The sequence below is a fragment of the Brachyhypopomus gauderio genome, chromosome 15 (assembly GCF_052324685.1).
Source record: "Brachyhypopomus gauderio isolate BG-103 chromosome 15, BGAUD_0.2, whole genome shotgun sequence".
Taxonomy (NCBI): domain Eukaryota; kingdom Metazoa; phylum Chordata; class Actinopteri; order Gymnotiformes; family Hypopomidae; genus Brachyhypopomus; species Brachyhypopomus gauderio.
This window is the reverse complement of record NC_135225.1, coordinates 9,515,136-9,521,414: the sequence shown is the minus strand read 5'-3', so window position 1 is coordinate 9,521,414 and position 6,279 is coordinate 9,515,136. Positions and strand designations below refer to the sequence as shown.

The following is a 6,279-nucleotide window of genomic DNA, read 5'->3' as shown; positions in this document are numbered from 1 at the left end:
TGTCCTGTTCCAGAGAGCTACAGCTATGAGGCTGATCGAATCTTTAGTAATAATAATAGTACCTATATAATGCCTACCATGCTTGTTTGGGTTGTATAGCACCTTTCTGAAACTCAGTCACGTAAGACCACAGACAACTTGACATCTAAAGCAGACATTGAGTTGTGGAAGATGGAAGTACGAAGGGGAAAGTTTCAGATCAGAGTCCCAGGTATACTGTGGTAGAGAGTTCCAGAGGTTGAGAGGTCACTGAAGGATCCGCCAAGAAAGAGACTCCAGTCTGAGGAACCCTATCAGTATCACAACTAGATGACCTTGGTGGGTGTGCAGAGATAAATGTGAGAAATGGGGTGGACCCACAGGAGAGCATGAAAGTTACAAGTGGAAGTTTTAATATGAGAAGAAATTGTTGAGGGTTTCAACTATTAAAAAATTAAACAATGTTTAATATTGTTAGTAAAAGAGACAGAGTTGGCGAAAGAGAGACAGGAAAAAAATGTCTTCATGAGTTAAATGATGTAGGTATTAATGGTAGGTGAAGGGTGAAACCCTAACACTAACACTAACACTGTTTTTATAAAACTCGACTGGTACGTCAGAAGGAGCAATGGTATTTCTTTAGGTCAACCTGTGACAGAGGGAGTCACCCTATAACAGTAAGGATGCTTGAGTAGCAACAGAAACATTATTACAGACATAAAAAGAAGAAATGCATGAATGAGGGAATCGAAGAAGTTTGGAGAGTGGGCCTGGTCTCTATACTCCTACTCACTGATAGCACAGGACAAGGTCGTCTGGCATTCAGGTGCATGAAAAACACTTCTCAGGCTAGGACTTCTAATCAGGGTCAGGCCTGGCATGTCATGTCTAAATGAGTACACTTATGAAAAGAGACTATTTCAGAATTGCACATTCACCTGCTTAAGAATTATGGTGTCGAGCAGTGGATATTTGGTACAAACCTTATTTTATCATTAAAGTACAGCACATTCCCCACTGCAGGTGCTAAAGAGACCGTGGAAGACGGTGAGAAGGGAAACTTTCAGCCCCACAGTCCTTCGAGACGTGTCTGAGCTATATGACTATAACAGGTTTAGTTTACCCTTTCTGATCACAGGTAAGATGCAACCAAATCTACAAAAAACAGCAATGGTGATTAGATATTATTTTCTATAACTAAACTACTCACGTAGGCTTCTGGGATTGCAAAGACAAAACTGCAGCACTATTAAAAAATTAATGCCAAAACAATTCTGGATGTTTCTGCTCTTTTTTTGTATTAGTGATTTTGGGAATCTGTGTCACTCCAGTTACCCACCTTCTGCATCCCCTACACCTACACAATCATTCTCTCTCTCTCACACACACACACACACACACACAAACACACACACAAACACACACACACAAACACGCAAAGCTCAACACTATCGTCCCTCTGGCCCCATTCTGTCAGACCCCCCAAGGCTGATGTGGATTGGCTCTCATGAGCAGAGTGTACAGATCCCACTTCTCAATCTGGCTGACTCCTGCAGGACAACACATAGCCAAATATATGAGGATGGGAACTGAAAATGGACCACCTCATGCAGCTGGAGGGAAGGAAAAAAGAGTGACGCCACCAGATATATGCTAAGGCAAAACAAGTATCACACAGCAGAGCTCTTAGAAGATGACAAAAACGGGATACGAAAAGGAGGCTGAAAACTCTTCTTTAAAGCTGTACAACTCAAGTTTTTACAGCAGAACATATATAGGATAATATAGGAACTATGCTCTATTATCTATGTATTTGAGCCTACATCGGATTAAGAAAACTTTCACCCAGATTCAAAATTGAACAGATCAAGAGCTACACCAAAAAGAGGACTAATGTATTCACAGTCTATATGTAGCTGCGCTGTCTGCTTTAGACTACAAATGTCCCGCTCTGAAACATTGAATTATTATGCATTATAATATAATTTGATTATAATAATGTGCTTTTCATGGCCGTCTCATGGCACTTCATAAGATGTTTGCGATGTCATCAACATTCCAGAATCGTCTGAAAGTTGTTCTTTTAATTTCATCTGTGGGCTCACGTTCATGTCCTGCTGCATTAGCCAATCACAGCTCCCCTCCAGGCTGCATTATCCAATCACAGCTCCTCTCCAGGCTGCTCCTTTACTGATATCCTCATGTGTTCCTTCAGTGAGGACAGATGGATACACTCAGCAGAACACACACTACCGATTAAAGCGACACTGCATCTAACTCTGAAACAAAAGGTGCCGGTTAACCACTGATTGATCGTTTTTGAGTTATGTTCTTTTACAGTCATGGACATTAAAACTGACATCTTGACTTATGATAGCTTCATAAGACTTCATAATGTATATTAAAGAGTTCTATGCCATTAAAGCTGAGAGTGCTTCAGAAAAGGCCACGTTCTTTCCTCGCCTCCCTGTCAATAAGCACTTGGCATGGTTCTTGATCTCTTCCTATTTTTCTGGAGTGTTGCAGCCTTGAAAGGTACCTGGTACTTTCCATTTTTTCAGCTCAAATCAATTATGAAGTAACATCATAAGCAAAACCATGTAAGGCACACAGAGTTATGTCCTCCCTCACAGTCTGGAATAAGCAGTACTGCTCCCATTCTAGACCAAATACTTCATCAACACTCAGGGTCACTTATACCACAACACAGTTAGAAAAGTGTCAGTCTGCCAGAACATCTGCTAGTGTGTGTGTGTGTGTGTGTGTGTGTGTGTGTGTGTGTGTGTGTGTGTGTGTGTGTGTGTGTGTGTGTATGTGCATGCGTGTGCGTGCATGCGTGTGTGTGTGTGTGTGTGTGTGTGTGTGTGTGTGTGTGTGTGTGTGTGTGTGTGTGTGTGTGTGTGTGTGTGTGTGTGTGTGTGTGTGTGAATGTGCATGTATGTATTCAGTGGGGTTTCTGCCGGTTCTGCTTTGCTCTGCAAATCTCTCAGCTAGAAACTCACAACCTCGGAGCCAAAAATGCTGCATGTTAAAAGGTGGCCCATTACAGTATTTACTGAACTCCTGAACCATTACAGTACTTACTGAGCTCCTGAACCATTACAGTACTTACTGAACTCCTGAACCATTAAAGTACTTACTATGCTGCTAAACCCTAGCTAGACTGGGAGTTCTATAACAGCATGGCAGAGACAGGAAGAGATATAGAAGGGGTTATAGCAAAAATGAGCAGAGAAACATTTGTTATTCTCTATAGCATCACAAACTTGATGCTATAAAAAAATTGATTGATTTTTTTTTATTGAAAAAACTGACATGACCGTTGAATGACATGAACAAATAGTGATCAGAATGATCTTATTAACTCACACCAGGTGAATGGTGCTAGTGTATCACTCCTTGTGGACTCCTTGCCCAAGTTGCCTCCATCTTTAAGGCACAGGACGTGTGCATGAAATGGGGTGCAGTAAGGTTTAAAATAGCTGAACAGCACTGGGAAGGAACAGCACAGGAGCTTCCAAACTGGCATCCACTGAAGGCCACGGCATCTCTATTCCAGTCAGATTAGGAGACTCTACTGATGCAATATATGACATTGTGCTCATGGCATCAAGGGAGTTAGTTGGTGTGTTCTGAGGTCTTAATGCTGTACTTTATAATGTTTTCATGTCAAAATCTTTATTAACAGTAATTTATTAGAAAAGGTAAATACTGATGAACAATCATTTAGTAAATGACATCTCACAATGTGACTTAAATGTCCTTGGTCCTGTCAACAAAGGAGAATTAGTAGAGCTGCTGAGTAATTGGTGTGAATGATCCACTGAACCCTGAGCAGAAGCCCGTAGGTTTCACAGAGAAAAGTTAGGAGAGTAGGTCAATCTAACATACATGCATTCATATTCAAAGATTTATGCATTGCTGCTATTTATGACTTTGGTTTATGAATCTGTCCCTGACCTCAGCCAGTACCACATGGAGCACTTACTAAGACATATAGGTTTTGAACAGAGGCTGTAGCTCTTCACAGCAGTAAATATCTCATTTTAGTCTGATAAAGGATATTTACGGCAGTGGTATGAAACACTCCAGTTAACACATGGAACCTGTAACAATAGACACTCAAGGATTAACGGGATAAATTGAGCTGCTTCTATTTCACTCTGGATTGTGGGGATCTCTGGTAGCCTTGACGTCTGAAAGTTTGGTCGTGCGTGTGCTCGTGTGTGTGTTCGTGTGTGTGTGTGTTCGTGTGTGCATGTCCATCCTCCTCCAAGAGACCTTGCTCGAGACCTTGAGCTTGTTGAAGCATGTGAGAACAGATCCTCTCTTGTATGGGAGAGCCAGAGACCCTGGGAGATAAGATACTTTCAAGCAGTCAGGGTACGCGCCGTCCCAAAGATGCTCCCCTGCTATCTCTCTCGAGCTGGACCTCTGACGTCCACAACTCAGATAGCGGGTCCTCAGCTCGGGGAGCGAGACCTCACCGTGTCCTGGAGGAGGCCCCAGTATCAGCCAATAACCCCTCGCCACAGCCGTGCAGCGACGGTGACGGGCATTGTTTACACCCAGGGCTCGCAGGGCGTTGTTTGCCAGGGCTCGGGGTGTGCAGGTGCCAGGACAAGACCCAACCCACCAGGAGGAGGAGGAGGAGGAGAAGGAGGAACACGCTGAGTGGCAAGAGCCAGGGGAGAAAAGAGTTACTCTGTCTTCCTTAAACATCTTCAAGGTCTCTGGGGAGGAATAAATTCTCAAGAGAGAGACTTTCCTAGGTGGAGATGTCCTGGTGCTGGACTGGGTAAGCCTGTTGAATGGTCTGCTCTTGTTTGAAGTGTTGCTTTTTTTGTTCTATTTGCAAACTAATGTTAGAGAAAGAAATTATCATGATCATGATGAGAATATTTAAATGAGGGATTTTACGGTGCTAACTTAACAAATTAGAAATGTAAAGACTTATAATCTCTTTTTAATTATGACATCAAATAACTGAATCTACGTTTGTTAAATCGGCACCATTCAAATTTAGGCAAGAGTCTGAGAGTGACTTCTGAATTAAGTGCAAATTTTAGGGCCTCGCTAAGAATTCTGCTAATCGTATATGATTTGATCTTCTGATGATGACTAATACTCAGTTTGTTTTATCTCCTGCTGCAGCTTTGCTGAGGTCCGTCTCACAATGGCTCTCACACTCGCTGTTCCTTTTTCCTATGCATATACCTCTTTGAGAAGTAACATTAAAGAGGCATAGGGCATGGGAAAAGGGGGCAGCAGAGGTGTTCCACCCGCAACTCCACCTGCAACTCCACCCGCAACTTTGGGGCAACAGAGACAAACTGCTTTCAGAAGTTGCCACTCTACCCAGAGGATCAAACAGTATTGCATCACGTTAGTGTTTTTCTCGTTCCAGTATAATTGATTTCTTGTGTTCCGTGGGAGCAGCTCTGGTTTGGTCTTGTGATGTGCAGAGTGTGAATGAACAAAATGCAATGAGCAATTACGGCTTGTCATAATTTAATAAAACAACGGAATTGAATGCATTCCTGAATGTGCTTGTGTTTCATTTTTGCTCTCTTGGTAATTTGGTGTGCTTGCAAGGGTTGTATTTTTGTCTGTAAGCAACAGAATTCTGGAATTCGATGACATGCGTTATATCACCCCCACCCCCTAAAAAACATTACTCATGTTCACTTCAGGTACTGATACTGTTGTATGAAAGATAAATTAACTTTCAAGTTTATTAAATATTTTTGACTACATTGTATATTGTTGTTATATATCATTAGGCAGTGCAATAAATCTTTTTTAATAAATGCTAGTTATAAATCATACCAACTGCAGGCTACAGTAAAATGCAATATGCACACAGATGTATAATATTCATATATATACTCAAGCATTGGTTTCAGATTTCTGAAACAGCCTACTTTAAAAAAGAAACCTTTTTCTATTTTTCCTTCTCTCTATGTTCTGTCTCTTTCTTGCTTTCTCTGAGTTGGTATACGTAAGCATTGCTATATGTAAGCATTGCTATCAGTGGATGATAAATGCATATTGGGAGCAGACACCAAAGGGCAAGGCCTGTATGGTTCATTACCTTGGTCCTAGTCCTGAAGTTCTCATCACTCAAGAAAATCAGAAATATTTAAAGCAAACAAATTTTATCCTCATTAAATATAAAGGAGATTACCATGATTTATGGACTTTGAGCAGTATATTTGTGGCAATGGATGCACCACAAAAACAAGGCAGATAGCAGGAAACAGGGATTCATTTCCAGCTTTCCAGAGATTAAAGAGCAAA

General features: G+C 41.5%; 1 long non-coding RNA gene across 1 annotated transcript; it reads left to right on the top strand.

Annotated features, from left to right (window-relative positions):
- The first annotated feature begins 4,426 nt into the window (after positions 1 to 4,426).
- Positions 4,427 to 5,516, top strand: LOC143476819 (uncharacterized). Its single transcript, XR_013121391.1, has 2 exons — positions 4,427 to 4,777; positions 5,134 to 5,516. It is a non-coding gene; the product is annotated as an uncharacterized LOC143476819 (long non-coding RNA).
- Positions 5,517 to 6,279: the final 763 nt, after the last annotated feature.